General features: G+C 32.4%; 1 long non-coding RNA gene and 1 other non-coding gene across 2 annotated transcripts; both read right to left on the reverse strand.

The window, feature by feature from the left end:
- Positions 1-2,740: 2,740 nt before the first annotated feature.
- LOC112696782 (uncharacterized) lies at positions 2,741-6,045 on the reverse strand. The gene is made up of 10 exons (XR_011861987.1): positions 5,762-6,045; positions 5,182-5,259; positions 4,973-5,081; positions 4,794-4,859; positions 3,968-4,621; positions 3,817-3,873; positions 3,620-3,692; positions 3,309-3,535; positions 3,170-3,219; positions 2,741-2,962 (listed from the first exon to the last, which is right to left on the reverse strand). It is a non-coding gene; the product is annotated as an uncharacterized lncRNA (long non-coding RNA).
- Positions 6,046-14,323: 8,278 nt separating this feature from the next.
- LOC112700044 (small nucleolar RNA R71) lies at positions 14,324-14,427 on the reverse strand. The gene has a single exon (XR_003152968.1). It is a non-coding gene; the product is annotated as a small nucleolar RNA R71 (small nucleolar RNA).
- Between the last annotated feature and the right edge of the window lie 258 nt (positions 14,428-14,685).

The raw sequence follows: 14,685 nt of genomic DNA on the forward strand, positions 1-14,685 counted from the left end.
ATAATAATATTTCATTTGAATTAATATAATTATTTATTTGATCAAATCAAAATATAATTAAATAATTCTATAACAAAGATTAGAACATTCGTTAGTGTGTGACCCCATAGGTTTAATACTAAGCAGGTAGTAAAATTAGTCATACTAAATTTACTAATCAAGGTTGGCGTCTAGTAACACTCCTCAACGACCCGATAGTTTAAGTTAATATATTTTTACTAAGAACCTCAGAAGAACAAAATATAATTCATTCTATCTTTCCAGCTCTTAGTTAACGCTTAGAGTATGGTTTAATTGTTAAACTCTAACTTGTTACATTATTATAATGAACTGTGAATGACTTAAGAAACTCATTTTTTCATTCATTCAATTCCCTTGGCCACTGCTTTATTCATCTCGGTCATTATAATTATAGAGTTCAAACTCTTTACCGAGAGTTGACGGATTCCTTATTAATTGTACAAGTATTTAAATCATACTCAATATCCATTTAACTAGCACCCTAGGGTATTAGGTGTTCGAAATCAAACTATAATAAATACAGTGTTAATTACTATGACAGTCGCAGGGCAAAGGAAACTCTATTACTATATTCATCTTGAGAATATCCTATTGACAAATATGCGGTAATTATACCATTAGAAATTCTCAAAATGAGTCAGTTCAATAACCATATCTCTATATGCACCATCTATATATAATTTAATAAATGAGATCTATTAATCTTCATCCAATGAAGACCATTATATATATATATATATATATATATATATATATATATATATATATATTTTGATCTTTGTGGATTATTAATGTCCTTTTTAATAATCTATGACCAAGAATAATTTAGATTAAATTATAAAAGATTTATCTCTCAATATTATGATCACTATCACAATGATAAATCTCTAAATTTAATCATTGACGTTATTATATTAATATTTTAATATAATAATAACAAATTATTTGACACGTGATTGATTGAATTGTGGTCATACTACTTATTTCCAACATTACCACTAGACATTTTTCCTAAAATCAGTGAAGAAAAAGGGAAGAGAAGAAGAAATGATGAAATATTTTTGAAAAATACAAATAGTTGCAACTCCTTTTATAATTGTTCCAAATTTATCATATTTTATCTCGTTTATAGTACAAATGTTAAGACTATACATTTTCTTCATAATCTATGTTCATTAGGGATGAGAATAGATCACTTTTTATTCCTAACATATTAGACTTATCACGTAATTAATTAGTCTGAATTTAGTTTACAGTTTGTTATAAACCTTTTTTTAAAATACTAAATTTGGTTTGATATTTAACATTGTCTAGCTTAAAATCTATTAAAAGACTTTATAATTTCTTTTTATAAAAATAAAAATATTTAAAATTTTTTTTAATAAAATTATTTTTAATAAAAATATTTATATATAATATGTCATATTTAATATTTATAAAAAAATTTTAAATTTTAAATTATTTAAATATAATAAATTTAAAATATGTAATAATTAATAATAAAAATTATTTATATATTTAATTATATTTTAAAAGGTTCAGACAAATTTGATAGATCAATAAAATTAATTAATGAATCTGAAATTCTGAATCTGGCCTATTAATATATTAAAATTTTTAAGAGAGTCTGAATCTGTACTTATTTTATAAAAGACTAAATACAGACTAAGCTACAAACTCCTTACAAATTGGATTACAGACTCCTAACAAATCGGACTATAGATTTTTGACAGACCACTTGACTTATTTTCATCCCTAATATTCATCCACTTCCGCAAATCTGATCTCCTCACATTCTTCTCCAGCAAATAGATCTGATTAAGTTTGATGGATCGTCTTATCGACGAGATCTTTCCACCGCGCTTTTCCCCTTACCTCCAGTTGAGAATGTAATATAATAACATCATTGCCGCGGTTGCTACCGTTTTGAATTTTCATGGTAATTCGTAATTGAGGTATTGCACACTAAACTACCTTCTCTTATTTTAACTCATATTTCTTCGTTATCTTTTTTACTTTGTTTTTCTTGGTGTGTTTCAACACTAATTTGCTATGGCTTGTCCATTTGTTATGATTAGAAAACTTTATCTTCAAAGAGAAGTTTGGACTTTGGGGGCTTAAAGTTAGGGACATAGGGTAATGAACTTCAGCACTTATTTTCCTAGTTTTACCAACATTGAAGTTCCAAATATTGATGATATTAACTTACAATTAAAAAATTACTTATTATAGATAAATTTAATCTTTATTATAGACTGATTTTTGGTTATCGACAAAATTATCGATAGATTTTGTTCTTCTGTAAAAATCTCGTAAGAAATTATTTATGTCGGTAATTTATTAATAGATTTTTCCCCTTTATCGACAGAATTTTCTTCGGTAATCGTTCCCCTCCTTTCGTGCTAAGACGTCATATTTTTTGACAAAGATTTTTTCTGGTACCGACAAATTTTTTTCAATAATTGTTACTTCCATTTCGTTTAAACCGTCTAATTTTTTGACAAATTTTCTGTCAGTAACTAGCATAAGATTAGTATGGTAATACAAAATTTTTTTACATTTTTCTATTGCAAAATAAATATAAGTTTAATGAATACAAATTTTCATTTAACTTGTACTCAAACATTCATAGTATTTCAAAATAACCAATATTTGATATTATAAATAGAACCAAACATGATGTTTGATTTTTACAATGTGTCAAGAACAAAGACAATAATGCCAAATTAATTATCAAAATTTTATTAAAATTTTTACATAAATGCACGGACAGAGTGATTAAAATAAGGCGAGCCATTCTTGAATGTCATATCATTTCCATCATTCATTTATGCCAGCAAATTCTTTGGCCATGCTAGTGGGTACCATTTTCAGAGGTATTTTGGTTAAACGTCTTTGCATTGAAAAATGAATCTGCCTCCAATAAAAATTCAATATAAACCTGCAGATACTCCATGGACATATAGTAAGCTTACTTAACATTCATCCTCTCATAATATTCATACGATTTTGACGACGCTCATATTTAAATGTATCTATGCACTATTAAATTAGTATACAATGAATGTTGGTTTAAACTAGCTTAGTTAGTTAGAGTAGTTGTAGTGTGGTAAACTATTTCATAGTTTGTGACAGTAAAGAATATTACCATTAAATCCAATCTTTTTTGTGTCTAACAGCAGCTTGAAGAAATGTAGCCTGTATTAAAAGAAGATAATACAAACATCATTCATTACAAGTTATTAGTAGAACTATTTGGATTGCTTAGTGTAGAATGTTTCACTTACTACATGATTAAGCTCTAGTTTCATATCTGTGTTCAAAAGAGACTGGTAACCTTTTTGACCACCCCAGAAAATATAATTTTCTCCCCCCAAATAATATGTCACCTGCAAATTAAATCAGCCAAATGGATCTTTCTTTTACTACTCTACATTCAGTTCATACACACAAATGTATCTCCATGGCTTTTTTCACTTGAACAGCAGCACATGCATACACCTGTAATTTAGAACTATGAAAGCAACTCAATTTGTTAGCCATTAACTCAGCATATATAATTGGAATAAATTAAAGACCATATATATTAGATATATACCTAGTAGCACCACCATGCATATAGCTAGAATACATGAATAATTGAGTCGTTCCCATAAAACTTTCTTGTTGCTCTACATTATTAAATAAAATAAAAAATAAAAATTATGAGATGAATACATACTTAATGCATTATTTAGAACAAATATATATGTATGACATAAGCTAGAAGAAAAAGGATCCTTCATGTCAAATTACCTTAGTTTAAAGGTCTTCAGCAAGAGCCACCACTTCATCCAAATTTTCATTAGCTTCCTATGACAAACTCAACAGGTGCAATAATCAGAAGCAGAGCATTATTAATTAATCAAGTACAAACTATGACAAATTTAAAAGATTGAGTAATCACCTTCAAAGTTTGTCCATCAGGAGCTATATCCCTATCGTGGAAGCACCAAAAATCAACCCTAAGTTTGCCTATGAACTCAAAGTTTGCTCTTAATGTGTATATTAAGTAATCTTATATGCACTAGCTATTATATTATATATTAATGCCCTAAATCATGGCATAAGAGATTCGTGAAATCATATATTTAAGTGTAAGAAATTAGTGTATACCAAAATAAATAAATAAATAATTATTTTTGCTTGTAAAAACTCAGAATATTAATAAATTTAAGGCATGTTTGACTACTAAATAAATAAATACATAAATAAATCGTTGGTACAATTGCATGATAGAGAATCCCATTACTATAGATTAAAAACAAAAATAATTCCATCATAACGTTTGTAATGCATGTTAGACTACTAAATAATTTTGTATTGGTATCTTTCTCAAACTACTCAGCTTCCTTTAAAGCTCTACTGAATTAATGTTTCAGAAAGTAGTCTAGAAACTAAAAAGTGACCAGTGGTACTTTAATATGGCAAGCATAAATATCAGTTCAACTTAAAAAGTAAAAGTCGGTTGTTGTTACTGGCGTAGAAGTCAACTACCATCCCACAGTGTCTCTACAGATATAATATAACGACAGAAGATGCTAACTAATGCATCAATCACCTGAAAAATACACCATACATAAACATAGGAATTAAAATTTTATTTGGATTTGAATAATGTGCCTAACAGTAATCCATATGAACTTTAAAACGGTCTACATAAACTATTGCAAGAATAATAAACAAAATAAAAATTATATCATAACAAGAACATACTAGAGAGAAAGATTTACCTAAAATCTGTGTACAAGAGGATTTGTTCCCACATCAGTAGGTTGAGACGATACTCCATAATGTTCCTGTAAAATATGGTAATTACAAGGAAACCAATTATCAAGCCATGAAGCTTCTAAATATTGGCAGCAAGAAGTAAAAATAAAGCAGTAAAGGATGTACAGAGGGAAGTGCAAACCTTGATCTTTTCATGATAATACTCAAGCTCACTACCAATTCCGTCCCTAGCTAAGCTATTTTTGGGAGAAAAGTTGCTTTTCACCTAAAGCCTCACCAACTAAAGCTTCCTGCAAGAATATGTAATGCCAATCAGGCATCATATTAACAATACATCAAAACAAAACAAAAATAAATATTACTAGGTTCATTAAGGGTTACAGTTCGTACTGCAGTGCGAACCATGTTCTCCTCATGAAATGCAAACCTTATGGCCTCAACATACGGTAGAAACGAGACAACTTCATCCTAAATGCATAGAAAGATAAAGTGAAAATGCTTGGACATCTCAAATATATAATGAGTTAATGACAGTGTTCTCCTCAGTCTTTAATTTCTCATCCAAAAGATAAATTCTTTCTTTAAAAAAGAAAAAACAATCAAATATTCTTAAAAGTAAACCTATTTGAATACAAATCCACTTAAGGTAGAAAAGTCAGTATCATTGTCAATCTTGTATAGTCAAAGCCTCAAAGAAATACAATTTCAATGCCTCAGAATAGGTGATCAAATCCCTAAGTTGGAAATTAGAAACATTTAAATAGAAAAAAGAGAATGGAAAAGGCAAAATTACTATTTATTTCGAGATACCAACATATGAAGATGAACCTCTTTCATCACTACAACTACAACAAGTTCAATCAGCATCAACAGTAATAAGAAGATAGAAACTGCAAAAAAAATTGATAAACCTAAAATTGACACAGAAAAATTGGACCTTAAACAACAAAATCACAAAATCAGAATATACCTAAAATTTACTAAGGGAGCAAACGCGACAAGAACGGTGGTCGAGAGATCTCTGTGACGACAACAATGAAGGTAGCAGACGCGACGAGAGCGGCGGAGAGAGTTCTGCGACGATGGTGATGAAGGGAGCAAACACGATAAGTGCAGCGGCGGAGGGAGCTCGTGCGACGCAAGGGATGACAGAGAGAAATTGTGCGACGCAAACAGCAGCAACAACGAAAGAAGCTCGTGCGACAGAGAGAAGAAGTAGCTCGTGTGATGGAGAGAGGAGGAAGCTTGTATTCTATTTGTGTGGAGTGTGAATGAAGCTCAAGACATTGGGGTTAAGTTAGGTTTAAGTCAATAGTTTCCGACGGAATATTTTAAATTACAGATAAATTTTCTATCTATAATAATTTAATAAAAATACAGTTTTTTCATTTAAATACAGACAAATTTTTTGTCGGTAATTATTTTCCACAAAAAAAAACATTTTTTCGACAGAATTATTGACAGATTTTCTTTTCTGCCTGTAATTCATGCTAATTCATTTTTCTTTGTTTCCGACAAAAATTCTCTCGCAAAATCTGTCTGTATTTTCGTGGGATAAAATCTGTCGGAAATATTTTTCTATAACAAGTAATTTTCTAGTAGTGATTGGATTTAATTATTCTGTGTGTCCCAATAGTTTTATTGAATTTTCAGTTACGTCCCTATATTTTTTTTAATTGGGTCCCTATGCCATTTATATTAGATTTTGTAATTAAGTCCTTACCGTGACCAAAACGTTGAAATTTAGTGAAACTATTGGGACTTAATCGAAAAGAAAAAAAAGTATTGGGACCTAATTGAAAATTTAGTAAAACTATAGGGACTGACAGAGTAATTAAACCTATTAATTGATAAAGCTAGTTATTAAATGCTTTTGATCAATTCTTTGCGTTAGTTCCTTTTTTAAAATTTTGTACTTATAGGCATGCTCTATTTCATGTTTTTTGTTACTTAATAGAATGATAAAATGTTAGCACACCTACAGAATATAGCCAACTCATAGCAGCACAACAATAATTATGCAGAAAGAGTATATTATGAATAAAGAATGTATAGTGTGTAGTATTATTTGTGCAGAAAATGTGAAAGTATTGTATGAGTATAAAAAGCCCCTATTCGAGTGAGAGAACACTCCTCTCTATCACAATTCTGTAATATGCATGATTCTTCTATTACATTATCCTCCTATTTGACACTCCCCTACTTAACTAACTACGTAACAAACTTCTCTCTCTTGCACTCACACAATCCCCTACAACACATCCTATCCCATATAGTAGTCCTGAGTCCACTGATGAGCGGATAATTTATACGTTTTTTGGCATTATTTTTAGTATGTTTTAGTTAGTTTTTATTATATTTTTATTAGTTTTTAGTTAAAATTCACTTTTCTGGACTTTACTATGAGTTTGTGTGTTTTTCTGTGATTTCAAATATTTTCTGGCTGAAATTGAGGGACCTGAGCAAAAATCTGATTCAGAGGCTGAAAAGGACTGCAGATGCTGTTGGATTCTGACCTCTCTGCATTCGAAGTGGATTTTCTGGAGTTACAAAAGCCCAATTGGCGCACTCTCAACTGCGTTGGAAAGTAGACATCCTGGGATTTCCAGCAATGTATAATAGTCTATACTTTGCCCGAGATTTGATGGCCCAAACAGGCGTTCCAAGTCATCTCAAGAATTCTGGCGTAAAACGCCAGAACTGGCACAAAAGCTGGCGTTTAACTCAAAGAAAAGTCTCTACACATGAAAGCTTCAATGCTCAGCCCAAGCACACACCAAGTGGGCCCGGAAGTGGATTTTTATGTCATTTACACATCTTTGTAAACCCTAAGCTACTAGTTCTCTACAAATAGGACCTTTTACTATTGTATTTTAAATCTTTTGATCATGTTTTTATGATTGAACCCTCTTTGGGAGGCTGGCCATTCGGCCATACCTAGACCTTGTTCTTATGTATTTTCAACGGTAGAGTTTCTACACACCATAGATTAAGGTGTGGAGCTCTGCTGTACCTCGAGTGTTAATGTAATTACTATTGTTCTTCTATTCAATTCAGCTCATTCTTGTTCTAAGATATTCATTTGCACCCAAAAACATGATGAATGTGATGATTATGTGACGCTCATCATAATTCTCACTTATGAACGCGTGCCTGACAACCAGTTCCGTTCTACAAGCAAACAAGGCTTGAATGTTTATCTCTTGGATTTCTTAATCAGAATCTTCGTGGTATAAGTTAGAATTGATGGCGGCATTCAAGAGAATCCGGAAAGTCTAAACCTTGTCTGTGGTATTTTGAGTAGGATTCAAGGATTGAATGACTGTGACGAGCTTCAAACTCCTGAAGGATGGGCGTTAGTGACAGACGCAAAAGAATCATTGGATTCTATTCCAACCTGATTGAGAACCGATAGATGATTAGCCGTGCTGTGACAGAGCGCGTTGAACATTTTCACTGAGAGGACGGGATTGTAGCCACTGACAACGGTGATGCCCAACATACAGCTTGCCATGGAAAGGAGTAAGAAGGATTGGATGAAGATAGTAGGAAAGCAGAGAGACGGAAGGGACAAAACATCTCCATACGCTTATCTGAAATTCTCACCAATGAATTACATAAGTATCTCTATCTTTATTTTATGCTTTATTTATAAATCATCCATAACCATTTGAATCTGCCTGACTGAGATTTACAAGATGACCATAGCTTGCTTCATACCAACAATCTCCGTGGGTACTCGCGTAAGGTTTATTACTTGGACGACCTAGTGCACTTGCTGGTTAGTTGTGCGAAGTTGTGATAAAGAGTTGAGATTGAAATTGAGCGTACCATGTTGATGGCGCCATTGATGATCACAATTTCGTGCACCAAGTTTTTGGCGCCGTTGCCGGGGATTGTTTGAGTTTGGACAACTGACGGTTCATCTTGTTGCTTAGATTAGGTATTTTTCTTCAGAATTTTTAAGAATGAATTCTAGAGTTTCAAGGTGATGTTCTTATCATCACCAAAGCTGATTGATTTTCATCAATTTAGCTCTTGAATGTAATGTCCTGCTGAAGCTTGGCTAGCCATGTCTAATTTCTTTAGACTAAAACTTTAGACTAACATTGCATGATTCCTGGAATTCTCATTAAGAATTTTGATATCCTTTTTTTCTTTTCCACTCAATTTTAAAAAAAAAAATCCAAAAAAATTACAAAATCATAAAAACAAAAAATATTTCTTGTTTGAGTCTAGTGTCTCATTTTAAGTTTGGTGTCAATTGCATGTTTCTATTCTTCTTGCATTTTTTGAATTCATTCATGTGTCTTCATTGATCTTCAAGTTGTTCTTGATGATTTCCTTGCTCTGATCTTTAAATTCTCTTGTCTTGAGTGTTTTGTTGTTTCTCATATGCATTCTCAATATGTTAGTGTCAGTAGTATACAAACTTCTAAGTTTGGTGTCTTGCATGCATTGTTTATTTGATCTTAGTTTCATTTTGATTATTCCTCATTATTAAAAATCCAAAAAAAATTTTAATTTGTGTCTTTTCAAGTCAATAATACAGAGAATTGAAGATTCAGAACATACAGCAGAGGAATTACACAGAAAAAGCTGGGCGTTCAAAATGCCCAGTGAGGAAGGAAAACTGGCGTTTAAACGCCAGCCAGGGTGCCTGGCTGGGCGTTTAACGCCCAAAAGGGTAGCATTTTGGGCGTTAAATGCCAGAATGGATACCATTCTGGGCGTTTAACGCCAGGATGGCACAAGAGGGAAGATTTTGTTTTTAATTCAAATTTTTTTCAAGTTTCCATAATTTTTCAAAATGAAATCTTTTTCAAAATGAAATCTTTTTCAAATCATATCTTTTCAATCATATATTTTCAAAATCAATTTCTTTCCATTTTCAAAAATACTTGCTAACAATTAATGATTTGATTCAACATTTCAAGTATGTTGCCTTTTCTGTTGAGAAAGGTTTAATGTTTGAATCATATCTTTCAAATTTCTTGTTAGCCAAGTCATTAATTTTCAAAATCAAATCTTTTTTAAATTATTTTTCAATCATATCTTTTCAATCATATCTTTTTAAAACCATAACTTTTCAATCATATCTTTTTAATCACATCTCTTTCAAAATAGTTTTCAAATCATATCTTTTTGATTTCTAATTTCAAAATCTTTTTCAAAAATCACTTTATTTCTTTCTCAATCTTAGTTTTCGAAAATCATCAATCAAATTTTCAAAATTTCTTTTAATTGTTTTAAAATCTTTTACTTTAATTTCAAAAATTCTTCTCCTCTTCTCACATCCTTCTATCTATGGACTAACACTCCTCCACTATCAACAATTTGAACTCCATCTCTTTTGATAAGTTCGAATTCTTCTTCTACCTCTTCCTCTTATTTTTCTTTTCCTCTGACACCTGAAGGAATCTCTATACTATGACACAGAGGATTCCATACTTTCTTGTTCTCTTCTCTTTCATATGAGCAGGAGCAAAGACAAAAGCATTCTTGTTGAGGCTGACCCTGAACCTGAAAGGACCTTGAAGCAAAAACTAAGAGAAGCTAAAGCACAACTCTCTGTAGAGGACCTAACAGAAATCTTCAAAGAAGAAGACATGGTAGCCGAAAACAACAACAATGCCAACAATGCAAGGAAGGTGCTCGGTGACTTTACTGCACCTACTCCCGACTTCTATGGGAGAAGCATCTCTATCCCTGCCATTGGAGCAAACAACTTTGAGCTTAAGCCTCAATTAGTTTCTTGATGAGCGGATAATTTATACGCTTTTTGGCATTGTTTTTAGGTAGTTTTTAGTAAGTTCAAGCTACTTTTAGGGATGTTTTCGTTAGTTTTTATGTTAAATTCATATTTCTGGACTTTACTATGAGTTTGTGTGTTTTTTTGTGATTTCAGGTAATTTCTGGCTGAAATTGAGGGATTTGAGCAAAACTCTGAAAAAGGCTGACAAAAGGACGGTTGATGCTGTTGGAATCTGACCTCCCTGCACTCAAAATAGATTTTCTGGAGCTACAGAACTCCAAATGGCGAGCTCTCAACGGCGTTGGAAAGTAGACATCTAGAGCTTTCCAGAAATATATAATAGTCCATACTTTATTCGGAAATTGACGACATAAAGTGGTGCTCAATGCCAAGTACATGCTACTGTCTGGAGTCAAACGCCAGAAACACGTCACGACCCGGAGTTGAACGCCAGAAACACGCTATAACTTGGCGTTCAACTCCAAAAGAAGCCTCAGCTCATGGATAGATCAAGCTCAGCCCAAAAAAACACCAAGTGGGCCCCGGAAGTGGATTTATGCATCAATTACTTACTCATGTAAACCCTAGTAGCTAGTCTAGTATAAATAGGACTTTTTACTAGTGTATTAGACATCTTTTGATCACTTTAGATCTTAGGATCATCTTGGGACGATTAGTTCTCAAATCATGGAAGCTGGCCATTCGGCCATGCCTGGACCTCTCACTTATGTATTTTCAACGGTGGAGTTTCTACACACAATAGATTAAGGGTGTGGAGCTCTGCTGTACCTCAAGTTTCAATACAATTACTATTATTTTCTATTCAATTCTCTTTTATTCTTATTCCAAGATATATGTTGCACTTCAACTTGATGAATGTGATGATCCGTGACACTCATCATCATTCTCACCTATGAACGCGCATGACTGACAACCACTTCCGTTCTACCTTAGGCCGGGCGCATATCTCTTAGATTCCCCAACAGAATCTTCGTGGTATAAGCTAGATAGATGGCGGCATTCATGGGAATCCAGAAAGTCTAACCTTGTCTGTGGTATTCCGAGTAGGATTTGGGGAATCCGGAAAGTCTAACCTTGTCTGTGGTATTCCGAGTAGGATTCCGGTATTGAATGACTGTGACGAGCTTCAAACTCCTGAAGGCTGGGCGTCAGTGACAGATGCAAAAGAATCAAGGGATTCTATTCCAACCTGATTGAGAACCCACAGATGATTAGCCGTGCTGTGACAGAGCATAGGACCATTTTCACTGAGAGGATGGGATGTAGCCATTGACAATGGTGATGCCCTACATACAGCTTGCCATGAAAAGGAGTAAGAAGGATTGGATGAATGTAATAAGAAAGTAGAGATTCAAGAGGAGCACAGCATCTCCATATGCCTATCTGAAATTCCCACTATTGATCTACATAAGTATTTCTATCCTATTTTATTTTCTGTTTATTATTGATTTTCGAACTTATCATAAACCATTTTATCTGCCTAACTGAGATTTACAAGGTGACCATAGCTTGCTTCATACCAACAATCTCTGTGGGATCGACCCTTACTCACGTAAGGTATTACTTGGATGATCCAGTACACTTGCTGGTTAAGTTGAACAGGGTGGTGACCACACATAATTGTAAACCATGGTATTGGCATCATGTTTTTGGCGCCATTTCCAGGGAAAGAAAAAGCAATGAATTTTACAAAATGCAATAACATATGAATCACAATTTTGTCCACCAAGTTTTTGGCGCCGTTGCCGGGGATTGTTCGAGTATGGACAACTGACAGTTCATCTTGTTGCTCAGATTAGGTAATTTTCTTTTCAAAAATTTTTCGAAAATCTTTTTCAAAATTTTTCTTTTCTTTTTCGTTTTTTCCAAACTTTATTTTCGAAAAATATAATAAAAATACAAAAAAAATCATAAAATCATAAAATTCAAAAATATTTTGTGTTTCTTGTTTGAGTCTTGAGTCAATTTTTAAGTTTGGTGTCAATTGCATGTTTTTAAAATTTATGCATTATTTTCGAAAATTCCATGCATTCATAGTGTTCTTCATGATCTTCAAGTTGTTCTTGACAAGTCTTCTTGTTTGATCTTGATGTTTTGTTGTTTTGTGTTGTTTGTTGTTTTTCATATGCATTTTTCGTTTGTTAGAGTCCATGCATTAAAGATTTCTAAGTTTGGTGTCTTGCATGTCTTCTTTGCATAAAAAATTTTTCAAAAATATGTTCTTGATGTTCATCATGATCTTCAAAGTGTTCTTGGTGTTCATCTTGACATTCATAGTGTTCTTGCATGCATTCCTTGTTTTGATCCAAAAAGAAAAGAGAAAAACACAATTATGACGTTTTAATTTTAATTATTTTTCTCTCTCATAATTAAAATTTCAAAAATAAAAAATATCTTTTCCTTGTTTTTCTCATAATTTTCAAAAATTTGAGTTGACTTAGTCAAAAATTTTCAAAATTAGTTGTTTCTTACAAGTCAAGTCAAAATTTCAATTTTAAAAATCTTATCTTTTTAAATTCTTTTTCAAATTATTTTCAAAATCTTTTTCTTATCTTTATATCAAATTTTCGAAAACTCACTAACAATTAATGTGATTGATTCAAAAATTTGAAGTTTGTTACTTTCTTGTTAAGAAAGGTTCAATCTTTAAGTTCTAGAATCTTATCTTGTAGTTTCTTGTTAGTGAAGTAAGTAATTTTAAATTTAAAAATTAAATCTTTTTCAAACATATCTTATCATATCTTTTTCAAAATTTTATCTTTTTCAAAAATTTAATTTCAAAATATCTTATCTAACTTCTTATCTTCTTATCTTTTCAAATTTGATTTTAATATCTTTTTCAACTAACTCTTTGACTTTGTGTTTGTTTCTTATCTTTTTCAAAACCACCTAACTTCTTTTCCCTCTCTAATTTTCAAAAATACCTCGCTCTTTTTCAAAAATTCTCTTTAATTGTTTAAATTTTAATTTTAATCTTATCTTATCTTTAATTTTCAAAAATACTAACCTCTTTTTCAAAATTATTTTCGAAATTCTCCCTCTCTTTTCTTATTCTATTTAATTATTTATTTACTGACACTTCTCTTCACCTCTCTTCATCTAAAAATCCGAACCTATTCTTCTTCACTCTTCCCCCCTTTCTTCTTCTACTAACATAAAGGAATCTCTATACTGTGACATAGAGGATTCATTTTCTTTTCTTGTTTTCTTACCTTTCATATGAGCAGGAACAAGGAAAAAGGCACTCTTGTTGAAATTGATCCTGAACCTGAAAGGACTCTGAAGAGGAAACTAAGAGAAGCTAAATTACAACAATCTAAAGGAAACCTTTCAGAAACATTAGAACAAGAGAAGGAGATGGCAGCCAAACCCAACAACAATAATGCAAGGAGAATGCTTGGTGACTTCACAAAGCCAACGTCCAAATTTGATGGAAGAAGCATCTCCATTCCTGCCATTGGAGCCAATAATTTTGAGCTTAAGCCTCAACTAGTTGCTTTAATGCAACAGAACTGCAAGTTTTATGGACTTTCATCTGAAGATCCTTACCAGTTTTTAACTGAGTTCTTGCAGATTTGTGAGACTGTTAAGACGAATGGAGTTGATCCTGAAGTCTACAGACTCATGCTTTTCCCTTTTGCTGTAAGAGACAGAGCTAGAATATGGTTGGATTCACAACCTAAAGACAGCCTGGACTCTTGGGACAAGCTGGTCACGGCCTTCTTGGATAAATTCTTTCCTCCTCAAAAGCTGAGCAAGCTTAGAGTGGATGTTCAGACCTTCAAACAAAAAGATGGTGAATCCCTCTATGAAGCTTGGGAAAGATACAAGCAGTTGACCAAAAGGTGTCCATCTGACATGTTTTCAGAATGGACCATATTAGGTATATTCTATTATGGTCTATCTGAATTTTCAAAAATGTCACTAAACCATTCTGCAGGTGGATCCATCCACCTAAAGAAAACACCTGCAGAAGTTCAAGAACTCATTGACATGGTTACGAATAACTAATTCATGTACACTTCTGAGAGGAATTCCGTGAATAATGGGACACCTTAGAGGAAGAGAGTTCTTGAAATTGATGCTCTGAATACCATGTTGGCCCAGAACAAAGTGTT

Source organism: Arachis hypogaea, chromosome 6, assembly GCF_003086295.3.
Source record: "Arachis hypogaea cultivar Tifrunner chromosome 6, arahy.Tifrunner.gnm2.J5K5, whole genome shotgun sequence".
Classification (NCBI taxonomy): Eukaryota; Viridiplantae; Streptophyta; class Magnoliopsida; order Fabales; family Fabaceae; genus Arachis; species Arachis hypogaea.